Source organism: Triturus cristatus, chromosome 8, assembly GCF_964204655.1.
Source record: "Triturus cristatus chromosome 8, aTriCri1.1, whole genome shotgun sequence".
Classification (NCBI taxonomy): Eukaryota; Metazoa; Chordata; class Amphibia; order Caudata; family Salamandridae; genus Triturus; species Triturus cristatus.
In genome coordinates this window covers 1,236,515,451-1,236,534,110 of record NC_140591.1, presented here as the reverse complement: position 1 = coordinate 1,236,534,110, position 18,660 = coordinate 1,236,515,451, and positions in this window count along the sequence as shown.

Here is an 18,660-nt window from a genome sequence, read left to right as displayed (position 1 = left end):
AAACATGAAAGCACGTCACCAAGAATTCTGAGAAAACACTGTTGCGCGTCTGAGGAGGAAAAAGGGTGGTCCAGAGCATGAGAGCAAAAAAAAAGGAAAGAAAAATCACCGTGTGCAGAAGATCAAAGATCATCGTGTGCAATAGGTTGGACCCAGGGCATATCTAGATGGTTGAGACAATAATACCTGAGAAAGCTAGCAAGGCTGGTTTCTGCTTAAGAATAAAAACGATAGAATGAGGTTACCTGCAGAAATACAAAGAATGGTACGTGTCCCGTAAGGTGTTGGAAAAGACTCTAAGGAGCAATGTAGGTGCTCCGACTATGTTCGGGCGTGCAAGGAGAAACATGCTAAAAAAACTCACCGAGCGTTCGCAGAACGCTGAGGATCACTTTACTGGAGAACAACAGTTAAATGTGTGGTACACAAGCAGGAGGGCGAGGCAGTGTGGTGAGGAGGTGAAAACCTGCGGGAAATATGTGAATACAGAGAATTAGAGGATGTGTAGTGCGTACGGATAGACCTGGCGATTGGAACATGTAAAGCAGGGTACCTGAGAAAGTCCTCTCTGTCTCCGCGCTCTGAGTCCGAAAGTTGTGTGAGGTGCTGAATCGAGCTCCCGCCCAAAAATATCGGCGGTGTCCGGGTCGCGTTTACGTGGGGAGGTCTCAATGATAAGAAATGAAAGACGGACTCGCAAAGAATGTTAGGTGTGACCGGAGATGGCCATCTTGTGTTGGGAAATGAGCTCTATCGAACAGAATGAAGTAATGAGCAAATCGAGAGGTGCACGAAAGAAATCGTGAGTAAGTGACAGAGTGAAAGGACCAGCTTGTACGGTCTGAACACCGGTAGTGCTCCAAAAGTGAATCACACCTATATTGCGAAATAACAGAATGCAAAAAACTGAATACAAAAAACTTTATGTCGTTCATGTCAAATGAACAGTATTCTGCCTATTTACATTCTAATAAGTGGTAATAGTCACCAAATGACGTCCTGCCTATTTACAATCTTTGTTGGATAAACGTTCAGACATCATGTCTATAACAATAAGGTGAGGGCGTAAAACAAATACAACACGCTGCTGGTATAAGTGCTTTAAAGGAAGAAGAAAAATATGACTTTAGAGATTCACAAGTGTAATGTATACGAAACTGCTACTAAACCTTGACCTCTTTAGGCTCAATGGAAAAGTGTTGTCCTGACAATTACCACGATGTGAGTGTGAATACTGGTGAATACAAGTGGAAGGTGGTGCATGATGAGACCAATCTGTCTTGTGGTATGGTGGGAGTGACATGGGACATAAAACTGTTGACAAGAGCAATATTTACAAATTAAGTAAAGAAATAAACTAAAGTCAGGCATAAATCAGGATTAAAGCTCTGGTGCTCTGTAGGACGACCCTAACCCCCTTCTATTCTATGTTAAGAGGGAGAGTGGGAATTACAAGAAACATGCAAACTCAATTTTGTCATTGAGGCCCTTGGGACTTAAGGTATTGAGATACCGAATCCAGAATGATTCCCTTTGAACAATGAATTTGCTCATGTCACGATCATTATGGGATTTGATGACTTCAATCACACTGAATTTAAGTTGAGCAATCGTGTGGTGTGAATCACACCAATGACTGGCAAGTGGTGAAGATGTAGATCTAGTGCGAATGCGACTTTTATGTTCCGTGATGCGGGTACGTAAATATCTCTCAGTTTTGCCTACATAATATAGGCCACAGGGACACCGGATAATGTATATAACATTTGAGGTGTTACAATTGGCAGTGAAATGAAATTTAACCGGCTTACCCGACCAGGGGTGAGCCATAGATGCGCCTGTAATAACATTATTACAGTGGGAACAGTTGTAGCATTTAGTCATACCCTTGGGTGCCAAATCAGTGGTGGGTTCTCGTCTCTTGAGGAGTTCCTTCAAGTTATTGGAGCGTTTGTACGCAAAAATCGGTGGGTTTTTAAACAGATTCCCAAAATCTGGTTCAGTCTGTAGTAGATCCCATCTATTGAGGATGGTTTTTTTGATAGCAGGAGAGAGGGTCGAGAATTTAGATACATAAACTTCCCTTGTTTGAACTGGTTTTATGTGTTTATCAAGTAGTGTTGACCTAGATACCTGATTAAGACGTTCAACCGAAGATTCAATGAGTTTTTTGGGGTAGCCACGTGCCAAGAACTGAGCTTTGGTATCTTCAAGGGTGGTATGCAGTTGTGAGGTGTCAGAAGTGATGCGTTTAATTCTCAGGAATTGAGAATAGGGAAGATGTCTTTTCAGGGATTGTGGGTGGAAGCTATCATAAAGAAGCATGTTGTTACGGTCTGTGGATTTTTTAAACAGAGAAGTGACGATGTTATTGGACGATAGTTCAATATGTACATCAAGGTACGAGATCGAGTGTTTGTCCAATGTATGTGTGAACTGAATTCTGGGATTGAAATCATTGAGCGCTGAGAGTTTCGATTCCAAAATCTGCCTGTTGCCTTGCCACATGATGAAAATATCGTCGATGTATCGACGATATATGATGAGGTTGTCCGTCCATTCCCTGTCATTCAGGATGTTCTCCTGTTCGAATTTCATCATATAGATATTTGCGTAGCTGGGAGCTCCCGCAAAACCCATAGATGTTCCGTGAGTTTGTAAGAAAAAACTGTCTTTCCATTTGAAATAACTGTGAAATAAACAAAAATGCAAAAGTTCTAAAAGAAAAATTTTGTTGGCTGGGATGGTATCCATTTGAAGCAATGCCCACTCGATTGCTTCGATACCTTCAGAGTGTGGGATTGAGGTGTATAAGGCAACGACATCTACTGTCAGTAACCATATATCATCGTGACTCTGGAGATTGAGATTGTTGAGTAGTTTCAAGAAATGTGTGGTGTCTTGTACGTACGTGGACCCTGCCTGAACAAACGGTTGCAGAAAGTAATCTAAGTATTGACCAAGAGGGTCATGGATGGAGTCACACCCTGATACTATAGGGCGAAATGGTGGATTGGAAAGGCGTTTGTGTATCTTAGGTAATGCATAAATGAGTGGTCTGCGTGGATGTTTGTTGTACAGGAAATCGTGTGTTTTGGAATTGATCCAATCCATGTCTTTAGCATGCTTACGGATAGTGGTCAAAATGTCTTGGAACTCTACTGTTGGATCCTGTTGCAATGGTACGTAAGTGGACTCATCAGACAACATTTCGCTGATTGCAGATTCATAAAAACTCATGTCCATTATGACCAATGCACCGCCTTTATCAGCTGGAAGGAATGTGAGGGACGAGTTAGTCCTCAGGCTTTTGAGTGCTATCTTGTCCTTGAGTAACAGATTCTGGTGTTTTTTTGAAGGTGTGCTAAGATGTAATAGATCGTGTTTCACCAGTGACTCAAAAGTGTCCAGCACTTTGTGTGACATAGGGGATACAAAAGTGCTTTTGAGTATTTTCTCTCTCTTTTTCTCTCTCACTTCTAGAAGTGGGCACTTCGGTGTGCAGTATGAAATGTGTGGCTTGTCTGGCGATTGGCTGGTGGAGGTCATGTGACGGACTAGGGAAATCCCCAGAGTCAGGAGGAGTCACCCAGTGGTGAATGGGGAGTTTAGCATACTGATGGCTGGGGAGGAGTACACCTGGGTCCTGAATAGGACAGGGCTTTCCCCACACAATGCTGGCTCCGGCCCCTGTGGTGCGTCTAATGACCCTAGCCCTGCCAGTGAATAGGGAGAGGGGCTGAGCAAAACAAAGTGCTCAGGAACCTGTTGTAACTGGTTCGCCCCTTCCCTGCACCTTCAGACAAAGACTTTTACTGTATAAAAAGGGGCTGTGTCCCCTTACAATTTGTTCTCTTGCAGGATCCACTTGAGGGGGGGCCTGCTGCTGCTGGGCGCCAGGAGAGACCGCCACTGGGGACTGCCTCCCTGCTGGAGGGCCCTGTGAGCTGGCTCTGGGCCCAGTCTTTGCCCCCCTGCTCTTTGAAGACTTTGGCTGGACTTGCTTTCTTGCCCAAGGGCCTGGAAGCGCTTTTTACATATAGCGCTAGGAGCGCTCCATTTGTGGCCCCAGCAGCGCTGAGCTGCGATCCCTGCCAGGGGAACCCCGAAGTAGGGATTCCCCCGCTTGCCGATTTGAAGCGGGTGCCCACCCCGCATTGCCGTGGTCGTTGGCGGGTGGCCACCCCGCTTATTGGTTTATTTCGTTGGCGGGTGCCCACCCCGCTTATTCGTTTTGCTTGCGAGGGAGCCTACCCCTCTGACGGCCGAGGATCACCGCTGCAGCCCGGACCGGAAGTCAGGCGGGCCGGGGGCGGCCCTCCGGGACAACCGGAACTGAGAATAGGAGGGCGGGAGCCTACCCCGCCTCCTACGAAGTGTCGCGGCTGCTCAGGGCCCCGGAGCAGGCAGGAGCCTACCCTGCGCCCCGGGGCGCTCGGCCCAAGAGAGGAGTGCGGGAGGAGCTGGTGCGGAGGGGGCGCGAGGCACATTGTCGGTGCCTGCCCCTCCGCGTTAAGAGGAAGCCTTCCCCCCCCCCCCCGGAGCGGAGAGAGAAGACGACGCGGGAGTCCCCAGAGGCAGCCCGGTAAGTGCAAAGGGCTGGGGGACTCCGCGCATGTGTTGAGGGGGCATTGTCTGGTGCGCAGAGCCCCGAGGCTCCAACGTGGGGGACATTGTAGTTTCTGGGCGCGTGGCGCTCCAACGTGGGGGATATTGTTCTTGGTGTCTGAGCGCGAGACGCTCCAACGTGCTGACAGTGGTTCCGAGCCCACGAGGCTCCAACGAGGCCAGCAGTGGTTGAGCAGAGCGCTCGGAGCGCTCCAACGATGGGGCAAATATTTGTTCAGAGCCACGAAGGCTCTAGGGGGTATTCTTTTGGCAGAGCCCAGGAGAGGCTCCACAAGAGCAGCAGATTTGTCTTGAGGGGCACAGTGGTGCCCACGCTCATTCCTACAGCTGCCCAGCACTTAGTGGGCAGCTGCCACGTTTAGGTTGGGGGTCTTTACGCTTTTGGCTTGCGCAGCTGGTGCAGCTTGACTGGGACAGAGCGTCCTAGCACAGACAAGGCCAGTTGGCCTAGGGACTGCCACAGGTGGTGGCTCATGTGAGTTCCTCGCTAATGTTCCTAACCTGCACCTCTGAATGTGTTTTTATGCGTCATGTGCCATTGCTTTACACCTCTGAATGTCTTTTGATGCGTCATGTGCCTTGCTTTACACCGCTGAATGTATTTTATGCATCATGTGTTTTCCTTCCCTACACCTCTGAATGTGATGCATCATGTGTAACGTTCTATTACCCCTACAGGTATTGTGATACTTAGGTGGTTGTTTGTGGTCTCCTAGTACAGGTGGTGCTAGTGAGGTTCTAGTTCCCTGCGTGACATTCTCCTAAGGTGGTTAGGGTTGCTTAGGTGGTACTTACCTGATACCAGTAAGTACTGGTTGTGTGCTATATATGTTTTTGTACTACAATTTTATTTCTATGTTCTAAGTGTTATTTCTAAAAAGTGCTAATTCCCGACAGTGGTCCATGTGGCCCTGTCCCCTGTACATATAATCCCTTGTAAATTCTGCCCGTGCCTGTTGGCACATTGTGAAGTGTGTGTTTTTATCTAATGTGTTTTATAATACAAAGGTTATTTTTATAGAATACCTTGTGTGGAGTTTCCTTTGTGGTGGGCCTTGGGTGTTGTTGCTGGGTGCGCGCGCAAACGCTTTACACATCGCCTCAGAGATAAGCCTGACTGCTCGTGCCAAGCTACCAAGGGGGTGAGCAGGGGTTATCTTTGGCATGTAACTTCCTTGCCCTGACTAGAGTGGTGGTTTCTGCCTGGCTTTGGCGCAAGCCCTAGCCAACCAGAAATCCCCAGTTCTAACAGTTTGATTAGTTAACTGATCTTCTTTATTATTCCATGTACATTATTTCTGTTCCTTTGTAAAGCACTCTTATGCCCCTGCCTACATTTGACCTATAGAAAATTGCATAGAAAATGTAAAAAATAAATCCAATTCAAAAATAAATATGTGGAGGCTTCTTTTTTCAGGCAGACATGCTAAAAGCAATGCCATTAATGGCCCCAAAAGAAGCAATTTAAATGGCATATAGTGACCACATCACAGCAGGGCCGGACTGGCTATTTTGCCATCCTGGCATTTCCCTGTTTAGCTGCAGGCTAGAGAGGTTTCTTAAACACTAGAATATATGTCATGACCCATCTATGCCCCAGGTGCCCCTATACAGAGGTAGCTTCCTGCAGGGTGGGGCTGGTTTGAACACTTTTTCCAGGGATGATTTTAGGCTCCAGTCCGGTCCTGCAGCAAAGTGTGGCTTACAGAGCACCATGATTTTCCATTTGCACTTGGCTAGTGTTGAAAGCAGTGCTTAATTTGTGCCTGTGGTTTCAGGTGCTCGGCACTGGCACTTAATTGTCAACGCGAGTGGTTGCAACAGTCTGCCACATGGTGGCACTGTTGGTCTAATTTAGAGATGAGCACCACAACAGTTGTTTATTAATACAATATGCATTAAAAATTACTATTACCTGTCGCCCAAGCCATTCTTATAGCTTTGGGGGCCTGGAATAGTCTGAATTATCACACTAGTAGGAGTGTGATGGTTAGTAGTTGCGCTAGTACTATCATTGGCAGCGCTGGCAGGGGCAATGTGTGGTGCCAGCTGCAGTGGCCTCCTGACAAGGGCCCTGGCACTTATGTTTTTTAACAAATTAAGCAATTGTTGAAAGTAGGTAAAAGATGGCTTGGGAAACTAATGTAATGCAACTGGTGCTATGTAAAGCGCTCTGATACCCGATTCGGGTGAAGTTGGCGCTATGTAAAACTCTGTAAAAAAACCAAAAAAAACAACTTACCCTGCAGGCAGTCTGGCATTACCAGCTCTAATCGCTGTGACCTGCCAGCGCTCTCAAGTGATGGTGGAGTGCTTAATCTAGGATGCAATTCACCGAAGGGCTTCAAATACGGTTCTTTAAAGCAACAGATGGCCTGACAGACTACAGCAGCATTGAGCAGAGCCTCAGTGGTAGTCCCAGAAGCTCGGTGATTAAATTGTGACTGGAGATGGGGAGGCTGGAGCAAGAGGATAAACAGTTGCTCAAGAAAGGCACTCAACTGCATCTGCATACTACATTGTGCTCTCCGCAGCCTTTCAAAAGCTAAACACAATACAGCTTCCACTTTGTAACAGGAAGAGGACACATTGACCTTCTGTGGCCAAAACCCCACGGATCAAGGTTCCTTCACTGGAAATGGTAAGAGATTTACTTCAGCAAATGAGGGGAGGGTCTGGCTCGAAATTTGAAAATTGAGAGTGTTACCTCCTGCAGGTTTGGAGGTCAGTGACACATTTTAACATGTAATCATTACGCTACACAGCATTAAACATGGTTCTCCTGGACACAATGCGGTGCATGCATTCAGATTAGCACTTGGGTCCAGATGTACATAGAAGTTAAGCAATGTAGGGCAGCAAGTAAAGCTGCTGTGCTGTGCTGCATTGCGTGAATGGGAGAGAGCAGAACAAGGCGATATCTACTAAGATGTGGTGCTGTTCTTCTCGCTATGCGCTGATGCCCTTTAGGCAGTAATGCACCAACGCAGACACCCTTAAGCCATAGTGCAAAGGTTGTGTTCTTTTCTGAAACATAATGTGTATACTGAAAGGCTTTCCCCACTTCCTATGTGTGCTGTACAATGCAGCACACAAATGCAATGTGGGAAAAATGAGGAGAAATTAAAACATTTCATACACCACCCCTGGAACGTCACCTTGATGCAAAGTAACACAAGGCAGCACATCTTTGCACTACTTTAGGGTACAATCCAACATAAAGGGCAATTTGCATTGGATTGTAAATCCCACCTGAACACATACGTCAGGTTTGCGTTAGGAAAGTAATGCAAACCCGACACAAAGCATTTTAAAATCAGGACCAATGTATCTTTGTTTACAGTGCAAACATGGCAACCACTCAAGGCGTGGCTTCAACAACCTGTGGGAGGAATCTGCCACCTGGTACCTCCATAGCCTCATTCATTGAATGATATCAAATAAGAAGACATTTCAAGTTTGCATTGTCGAATTTGTGTAACAATGATGTCACACTTTTGAAGCGACGTGAGACAAAAGATTTTTGTCCCCCTCCCATTAAATTTCCCCTTGCACATGCAGCCGTTCATCTAATCTGTGGCTATAAAGAAAGTGGAAAATACACAGGGATCATGCTAACCCTCCCCTGACCATGGGTCTTAAGGATGGAGTCAGATGAAGCCTACCTGCCAGGGACTCTGAAGGATAAACTGAGATGCGAAGAATCCCCTGCTTTGTTCTGAGAAGTCAGACAGCCACATTTATTTTTATTTTCAAATATTTGTTTGACTCTTGCATAGACCATAAGAGATGCGATGCTGTTATTTCGAAAACAAGTCAGATATTAGCACAAGCAAATATTAGAAATCAAAACACAGTATATTCCTAAAATGTCATTAGAAGATAGCTGAAGCCTACATGTATTTGTCTGCTGATCTGCTAGAATGGTAAAACTTCCTATCTCCTCATACCTTATCTCAGATCAGCAATGGCGAGCTCACCCTTCATGGGTCGGTGCTCAGAGTTAATGAGGAAGGTACTGAGGGTTATATTTACAAGGGGATAGCACCACCAGAACATCACTTTTAGCGTTTCCATTTCCAAAGTGGCGTTAAGACACTTGGGGGCATATCAACAAGGGCTTTATCTCTGCTTTTTTGGCTTTAAAAGCCAAAAAAGCAGAGCTAAAACTAGCACCCTATCAACAACAGGGTGCTAACACGCAAATTTGCATGTTAGCACCCTTTTACTCTACGCTTCCCCCTGCATCTGAGATGCAAAGGGGGCGTTCCAGAGTAAAATAATACGAGAAATGTCGCTAAGCGACATTTCTCCTATTATCAAGAATGTCGCTAACCCTGTTAGAGACAAAAAAAGCAGCGCTAACCGCGGTTAACGCTGCTTTTTTACGTCTGCTAATTTTCAGACTTAGCCATGATATCCTATGGAAGGAGGATATCATGGCTAAGTTTGCCTGTCCCTATCAAAAAGGTAACGTGTGATTATCGCTGGGTTTCCAGCGATAATCTCACGTTAGCCTGTTAGCGTGTAGATTTTTATCGCTATTGAGATAAGCGTTGCTAATAGCACGCTATCTCGGCGATAAAAATTCACGCTAGCCGGCGATAATTATCCTCACGCTAAGAGCGCTGAGCGATAATTATCGCCGGTTGTTGTTGATATGCCCCTTGGTGGCTTAACGCCGCATTGTAAATGCAGCCCCTTTTACACGCATCACTTAGCATGAAGGGGGCATGCAGTGGGAGTTGCTCTGGGCATCCTGCCGCAACACCCATTGTTTTTTAACGCTGCTCCAGATTTACAAGGATCTGTACATCTGTCACAGCGCCAAAAACTAACGCCATGCAACAGCAGGAGTTAAAATGCAAAACGGAGAGAAATACTTTTATTTCTCCTTGTTTTTGCTTATCTATGTGTGCTGCATTCGACAGCACACATAGAAAGAGCAAAATGCCTTTAATGATTGTTTATGTGCAGGAAGGTGCCCCTTCCTCCACATAAATAATCATTAAATAATGACAATTTGCTACTTCTATGTTCGCTGCATTCTGCAGCACACATAGAAGCAACAAATCGCCATTATCAATTGTTTCTGTGCAGGAAGGGTCCCCTCTCTGTACATAAACAATCATTCCCTGCAATGCAGGCACCCTCACACTATGGCGCAAGGATTCCGGCGTTGGCGCTAGGCAGCTGAATTTAGTGCTGAAGCAGGGAGAAACTCAGGGATGCACCATATTATTTTAAATACGGCGCATCCTTGCGTTTTTGGAAATGTTGGTGCACTGCAGTGCCAAATTTGTTCCAGCTCTGCACTCCTACATTTCATTGTAAATATGCCCCTTAGAATCAAACCCTCTTCCCTGAGTGACTAGCCCTTGGAGGTTTTATACACAGTTCCCTTAGAAATATGAGAAAGGTCCTTTTCACCTCCCTAAACGCACATCAGGCAACAGCGTGAGAATTTATACTTGCGTGAGCTAACGAGAAAATCGGTGCACGAGTTGTTCGCATGACTGGGCTCAATAACAGACTTTTAATTACTGCTGCTGAATGTGAACATTAATATGATCATCTTTATATTGAGCAACATGTATGCAAGGAATTCAAACCATCAAGAACCATCAGTACATAACCATTTAGCCTAAGAGTAACAGGGAGCAGGAATCACAGGTTATAGGTTTTAAATGATGGCAATTGGTGAACTTTACCCAGAAGATGCTTCACTATATTGTGTTACACCTGAACAAAGGAAACCCTCACACAAAGGTTGTTACGAAAAAAAAAAAGAATGTTGACAAGGCATTTTTAGTGCACCTAATATCCACCTACGTCTTGCATACTGACAGTTCCCAGTGTAGCTCCTTTGCCTATTAATTACCAAGCCCTTAGGCACACTAACTCACGTACAGTGTCTACAATTATCAAATTACCTTAAAAGACAAACTGATCATCATTTCTCTGACCAACCACACTCACATCAGGCCTAGGCATGCGTGAAGTTGCAAAGGGGAATGACTCACATCTTTGCAATATTTTTTAAAAAGCATGCAAGTTTGGCAATGTATGAAGCTTGTAAAGATGTTTTTTTAAAGAGTTCATTGGTTGCAGTGGGATCTCTTACTGAGGCCATGAGGGGTAGCAGTGGACGAACTATGATTGGAAGCCACACCGAGTCAGTCATTATGGCCAGTCTACAGCTAGTTATGTTATGTTATGTTACATGGTTCTTATAGAGCGCTTATCACCACTGGTCTCTAAGCGCTAAACAGGCGACCAACAACATCGTGCCGCCTCCCAACCATCTGCCAACTCCAATTAGACCGAAGATGTTACTGTCCCCATTTTACGCTGCCTTGTCAATCCCTCCTTCACCCAACCTTCCACCACAAACTGACAAGAGCTTAAAAACTGAGGACATGGACATAAAAGTAGGACTGCATGGCCAGTGACCATTCAAAAACAAAACAGACTTAACCTTTTATATTGTTCCCTGTACTTTACCTTGTGCAGAGCTCCACCCAGACTGCTGAGTCTCCCCATAGCAAAGTATAGGGAAAAATAAAAAGGTTACATAACTCAAACATAAATTTTACAAATATTTTTATGTTAAATATTAATGTAAATTAATTGCATATATTTATTTTAAATATAGAATAACATGAAACATGTTAAGCACTATTAACTTAATTTTGAATTAAAACTTTAATAATTGGAAATATGTTATAATAAATTAAATTAAAATTATTTTTCACACAGCTTAAATTAAAAAAAAATATTCCAACCTAAAGAACAAAAGAAATTAATGCATATTAATACTTACTAAAAGTGATGTATAGATTTAATTACAATTGATTTCATTATTTTATAAAGCATTGTTTTATTATTTTTTTAAATTCTAATTAAGGTATTCAATTATGTTATAATGAAACAATAAATATAAATTATATATTTTTTAATTTTAAATTATATTTATTTATATTTTAAACTACTGTAAATAATTTCTTTTAATTTTACATTACTTCCTATAGTTTTTTTTTATTTATTTCCCAATCTCCATTATTTTCTATAGGAGGGTGTTGCAGTACCAGTGGTTAGCCATGTGTGATGCTAAAATACCTACTGTTTTAAAAAATATATATATATATATATATTTTTTTTTGTAGCAGTAACTTACATTCAGATTTTGTGAATAAGCAAAAAGTGTGATCTTACTCAACAGCATAAGTTGTCTTTGTGAACCAGACCCTTCGTGAATAGCCAAAAATAGTAAAGTTTCTCAAAAGTGTAAGTTACCTTTGTGAACAAGGCCTTATGTCTTAAATGCCTATAAATCATTATCATCTCAGTCAATACCTCTCTGCTTCCAAATACATTCTGTTGACCCCTAAACAGGCGAGGTGTGTATATAGCTAAAGCAGGCCACTGGTAATGTTATAGATCCTAACCACACCTTTGGCAAAGTATTTCAATTAAGTTGTACGTGTCATATTCATTGAAATACCTTTTTTATTTTTAACAAAACAGAGAAAGAACAAAAGCAACACATGCACATTACAATACTTGAAAACAACCATTTGTAGATACAGTTCTGTGAAATACACTATAATGGTACATGTGGCAGCACAGATGTATATTCCAAGCACATTAGTAAAGTACATTGCCTTGTTTATATTTTCCTGTGTACAGACTATGATATAGCCTTAGAGTGCGCCGTAGCAGGTTCTACCGGTCAATAAAGGCCCGCTCCAGCATTAAAGGCCCAAGCCCACTGAGCGCTCAACATTCCAATGTTCTAATAACTAGTCTAAGTGGCTCTGCGTGGGCGTTTGCCAATGTAACCCACCCATTCCATAACAGGTGATGCCATAGGAGGGCACCATGGCCCTGCTGTAGTTGAAGAGGGAGTTTTTTTAGAGGGAGCCATATGTGTTTGGGGCGGGAGAAGCAGGAAAGTGTTTCTCAGTGTGCCTCAAGCTGCTCATTATAGTATATTAGATGTGTAATCCATCTGACATCGGTGGACAGACCCCTGGTCCCAATAACAAGCATTTATAATGCAATGGTCTCGGCATTGTTAAATTTAGAGCTATTGGCATTGCTCCTGACATTAATTTTGTTTATGTTTTTGTCTTTAAAACATTTAAAGAAACTGCATTGTTATTTACAATGTCAATAGCTTAATCACTCAAATGCGAGACCTATTGCATTTGCAACCACACAGAGCCACCCACCCACACACACACAGAGCCACCCACCCACAGAGCCACCCACCCACACACACACAGAGCCACCCACCCACCCACAGAGCCACCCACAGAGCCACCCACCCACAGAGCCACCCACACAGCCAGCCAGTGCACTCTAGGGCAGTGCTTACTTTGTATAAAAAAAAAAAAGTGCCAGGGCTCTTGACAGAAGGCCATTGCAACTTGCACCACACATTGTCCCTGACATGCTGCTAAAGATCATAACAACACAACTACTAACAATCACACTCCTACAAATGAGACAATTCGGACTATTTCAGGCCCCCAAAGCTATAAGAATGGCTTAGGTGGCAGGTGATAGTAATTTTTAATGTATATTGCATTAATAAATGAATGTTGTTGTGTTAATGTCTAAATAAGCCAGTCAGTGCAACCTTGTGCCGAACACCAGAAACCACTGGCTCAAATTAGGCACAGCTCTAGGTAGAATTAGAACATTCGGATATTCCACATTCTTAAGACCTAAAGATTTAAATGGGTATCACCCACATACTGGAGCACTGAGATTTTCTTTAACGAACAAGCATCCCACGAAATTGAATACATGGGGACAGATTTACAAGCCCCTTGCGCAACTTTTGCGTCACTTTTCCCATATTAAAAGTGACGCAAAAGAGGCGCAAGGGTCTTGTCTGCCCCAAGTTTTTTTGTTGCACTCAAACACTGAGGTGTCCAAATCTTGTACTACAGGTGCTAATGTTACCAAGCGCACTGGTGCTTTTTCTATCCAAAAGGGTGAAGGGCTTAGTCACCAAACTGAGATCCAATCTCGCAGGCCTGCATTTAAATGTAGGTCTCCGCAGCAAGCGTATTAGCTCACTGAGCTACCATACCAGGTTTCAGAAGCCTCGCAGCCGGTGTGTCATTTATCCCAAATATCGCGTCTGCAATAATTGGCAGGTGGTTCCTCGCTTAGAAGGTCACACGTCGTGAATTGTTTTCTGCGCGCGAGGAATGTTCACATCCAAGGAGTTTTTTTGCCTTTTGGAGGCAAGAGAGCTGCGAAGCCACCGCTGCGAGAAAGTACCAGGGGGCGTTCGCATTTCACGGCAATTACCCCTCACCTCTCCCAAGGGCACCGCAGTCCCGACCGCAGACCGGGAGGGGGCTGCTTGGCAGTCCACCTGCTCCTCTGACGGCGTTTTTCATCGCTCTCTGAAGTGCGAGTGCTGTGGAGAAGTGCTGTATAAATGCGAGGCTGGGACGAGGGTGACTCACTCCTGAGAGAGCGCCGAGGCGGCGGTGGATGTGTGGAGAACGCGAACCAGCTACGACGCTCGTTTTGTGCTGGTTTTATGCGAGTGCAGGGGAGACTGAGGTGGGGTGCGGGGGATGAAGCACTCCAAGGCCCCAAAGTGACGAGGCGTACAGAGAGCTGCGACTGACTCCGGCCCGAAAGCAGCTTGGCAGTTGGGACGGATCCGGGCCCGGAGGACCGTCCGATGAAGACCCCCACCAAGATGCACGGAGGTAGAGATGGCGTGCAGGGACCAGGGGAGAAGCAGCAGGTGGACCCGAGAGGCACCCCGGGCCGCCCCCACCTCTTTGGAGCCCACGGGCGAGTCTGGTCCACTGCAGACCTCATACGTGGGACCCCTGGCCGCGTGGTGAGAAGCAGCCGGCCCTAACAGGACTAAAGGTCGAGATCGCTCAGAGCCCAGGAGGTGCCCCGGTTGAGGCAAGTCAGGACACGCAGAGGGGAATACAGCCGGCAGAGCAGCAGAACACAGAGGAAGAAGCAGAAGGAGGTACCTGAAGGCCGGTCCTGGCGGGAAGGAAGCCCAGGGCTTATCAGAGGCAGGAGTGTCTTGCTCATGCTGCCGGCACGCGCCAGTAGGCTCTCTGATTGGTTGACCAGGTCCACCAATCACAGTGCTTATTTGGTAGTTGCCAACCAATCAGAGAGCCGACAGGCGCGTGTAGGCAGCGTGAGCAAGACATGCCGTAGACTCGCTGTCTTATGGGCGTGTGAAAAAAAAGAGAAAGAATCGAAAAAAACACGCCCACGAATCCGAAAGAGACGGGGCTTGTTTGGAGAGACAAAGCTCTTCTCCAATGGCTGACCAGCATTTAAGAGGCCAGCCAATGGAGAAGAGGAGAGAAGAGGGGGGGGTTGAAGCCCCACTTCTCAAAGTCATTAAATCTCACGAGCGAGACTGCGCAAGCGCAGCCTTCGCTAGCCGAGACCTAAAAAGGGGGTCTGCCATAGAATGAATCTCCTTTTGCTAGCAAAAACATTTCTCACCAATCCCAGGAGACACACTCTGTGATCTTGCTTAATGGGACACTCGGCCATTTTAGTTAGTGTTTCAATAGACACACACCAATAATCAAGAATCCGGAGACGTCCCCATGCAAGCTGCAGAGAATGTGCATCCGGGCCCCACATTTAGCGTCCCCCCGCAGCCCACTCATCATTAAACGATATGGAGTATGCTATAGTCTGTGAAGAAACCTGACATGCATGCATGGTGTGCAATCGAATAATCGGCGAGAGGGCCATGGAAGTCCTTTAGGGTTCGTCAGGGGTCACAGCTGCGACCCCTCGCTTGATCCTTGTGACCCTTGGCACAGCCTGTGCAAACCTTGGCCTCAGAGGCTGCAAAATCACTGCCAGGAACACAGGGACAGCTCCACTTCCCTTGTTTCCTGTCAATTTTTTTATCACACTGATAGTGAATAATAAAATCATTGTTAGTGTAATAAAGAAGCAATTACAATTTGCTGGATTATGACTCTCCCTGGCAGCTGAGGTAAGTAAAAAATGATTTTAAACATATGTTGTCTGCATGCTTGTGGGCGTGTTTGAGTGAGAGCGAGTGTGTGTATGTGTGAATCTGGGAGTATATGTAAACATGTGTGTGTGTGTGAGTAAAAGTAAAGGTTAAATGGCATATGATGTCACATCCACTAACCCTGGCATTTTGCTGAATTGGCGTAAATGGACAGAGCGCTTGTTAGCAAGGAGCAAATAAGTCAAGTTAGCCTCTAATAGTTGGGTGTCCATGTCTCTTTTCCATTTCTCCCAGGTTGGGGGGGGGGGCCTTGACGGTCAGGGCTCAGCCTGTATAGGGGTACAGAGACATGCGACAAGCTCCTGGGAGATTTTGCGGTGAGAAGTAATGTTAAAGATTTAAAATGAGGTTGTTCCTGTGGGTATATGGCAAAGGTGACCCTGCAGGCCATGGTAACCTATAGAATAAAAAACAATTAGTGGTGTATCCGTACGTATCTTAAGTATATCTTGGAGTGTTATGAAGTTGCCTTCCCAGAATACGCTGCCAAATTTCTTCAGATTTAATTTGTGCAGCCGTTGCAGCGACTTCTCTTCGCATGGTGGGGTGAATTTAGGATGCTGTAGGAATGGGAGCTCTGAGGAGTCCATTGAATCCATCTGGGTCCTAGAGCCCAGCTAGTTTCTGGTGGAGGATCACGTACAGTGGTAGTGCTGCCACATTGCCATTTTCAATAGCCAGGTGTGACATATATGGAAGGTGGCAGTAACAATGTTGTTCGTATTGCACCTGTGAACTTACGTATACAGCTCCAGGTCTGATGCTGAAAAGCTACCCTGTATGTAAGGTCAGGTCAAAAGTTCCCATTTGATTCTGGGATCGTAGGCGATCCAGATCATGGACCGCTATCTAGCACATTCTTACTTTTGTCTGGTGTTCTTCATTGATCTCTTATGGGAACATACAAAACGGAGTCAAGTAGAGTAGGTAACTGGACTGAATGGAATTGTGAACAGGCAGCTAGTTGGAAAATCAAGAGGAACAACCAATAGAGAAAGTCAGGAAAAGTAGACCAATAGAAGAAGCCAGAAAAAGAAACAATGGAAGCAGAGGCCCTACAGAAGACGTTCTGAGGAACCAAAGGTGTTAATTTAGAGACATTCACCCCTGAGAAGAAATGGAAAACCTCCCAAGCATACATCCATGTTGAAGTTATGTTCTACAAAAGGTGAAATCCACCTGCCTGTAGCAAGACTAAAAAGACATATTGCTATGTTATAAATCTCCTAAACATATAATTACGCACGCTGCGTGTCATGGGCGTGGTGCTGTGTTATTTGGGTCATTCTAACTGTTCAAGCTGTGTAGTGATGCTCATAAAATGTGTAAATTTATGGATAGATTAGACTGCTTCGTAAAGGTCTTCTGCATCCCGCTTGTGTGAATGCCATTAGCACCCCGGAGGGAGGAGCCGCATTGCCAGGCCTGTTCAGGATACTGGCTGGCTGTTGTTCCAAAATTATATCTAGAACTTGTGATACATGTTTAGAAATACATATTCTGTTGTCTTCTTCAAGCAAGCTTAATTCCAATGCTCTGCATCTGCCATCTAGGACATTAGCAATATCCCAGGTCAATCTCATACACTGAATCATCATAGGAGCCTGCAACAGGCTAGAGCTCTTCGGAAAAGAAAGGTTGCCATATGAGGCATTTAAGGGATTGAGTTCATTCATCATATCAATGGTATGTGGCTAGCCCATCTAGGATAACGTGAATGAACCTGGCCAATGTATGTCCTATTCCAGCATGGGTGTTTATTGCCAGTAGACAATGCTTTAGAGGTGGGCCAGGTTTGTAAGGGCTTCTCTGCCACAGATGCATGACTTAACCACCAGGTTAAGTCATGCATCTGTGATTTTTTACAATGATGGATACTTCTTCCAAAACGTTTCCTGGGTGAATTATTTAATCCACCGCAAAAAGGCCCAATTTGTATGAATCTCGCCTGGAATTTACATCTCCAGAGAGGATGGGTGGGTTGTGTTCTCCTGCACGGCCCCTAGAAGTAACCACACAACAGCAGCGGCCCATGCAGGTAAGAGCGGTGGGGCGGAGCTAAGTGGGGGGGTTATTTCGACAGACGACCAAGAGGGAAAATTAAATAAATAATTAGTGTTCCCCAGTAGTCATCTGTCAAAATCCACCCCCCCACTTTTACCTGCACACGCCGCTGCTGCCGCACAATGATCTGTCCAACTTAAAACCAGCACCGATTTACATAGTCTCCTTAATCCTGAGTCTAATATCTTGTTGTATTGGTTTAATACAGGAATGCACATTAGCATTTTTCACGGATGAAGGGATCCATTGTTTGCAACGAAGAGATGCATGCAGAAATGAGCACTGAAAGAAGGTGACTTTGGAAGACCTAGAAAGATCCGGTGCTATGATTACATAAAGCTTGCCACCTTAGGCCCTATGTCAAAGTGCAGATTGAATCCAAGCTAACCCAAAGATGTACTAGGCAATTGCCCAGACAATGCCAGTGGCCTAGGTAGGGGAAAAAAACTTCTTACTTTAAGCCATAGTAAACTAATTTAGCCCCATTTCTAGACATGATCTATCTTCGAACAATTAAACTGTCTTGACTCAAACATGTTAACAGGCCTGACAGTCATTTAGTTGCCAGTGCATTGCAGTACATATTAAAGTAGACCTGGTGCATTGACTCCTACAGTGGTAAAATACAGCAACAATCATTGGACACGTAAAAGGCTAATGGGACACACTGTGCAACTTTGCAACGGAAATGAGGGCAGAGGGGGGGAAACTCGTCATTTAGTCAGGTTGATGCATGTCAGTGTCTGAAACGATGTAGAGCTCTGAAACAAAGTTTATGTAAGCCTCAAAGTGACCTGAGAGTAGAGTCAAGAGACCTTGGGCGGTTTATGTCCAGTGGATCCTGAAAATTAACTGCGGTTTGGGAGTTTTATTAGTACAATTAAATATATTTGAATCACATA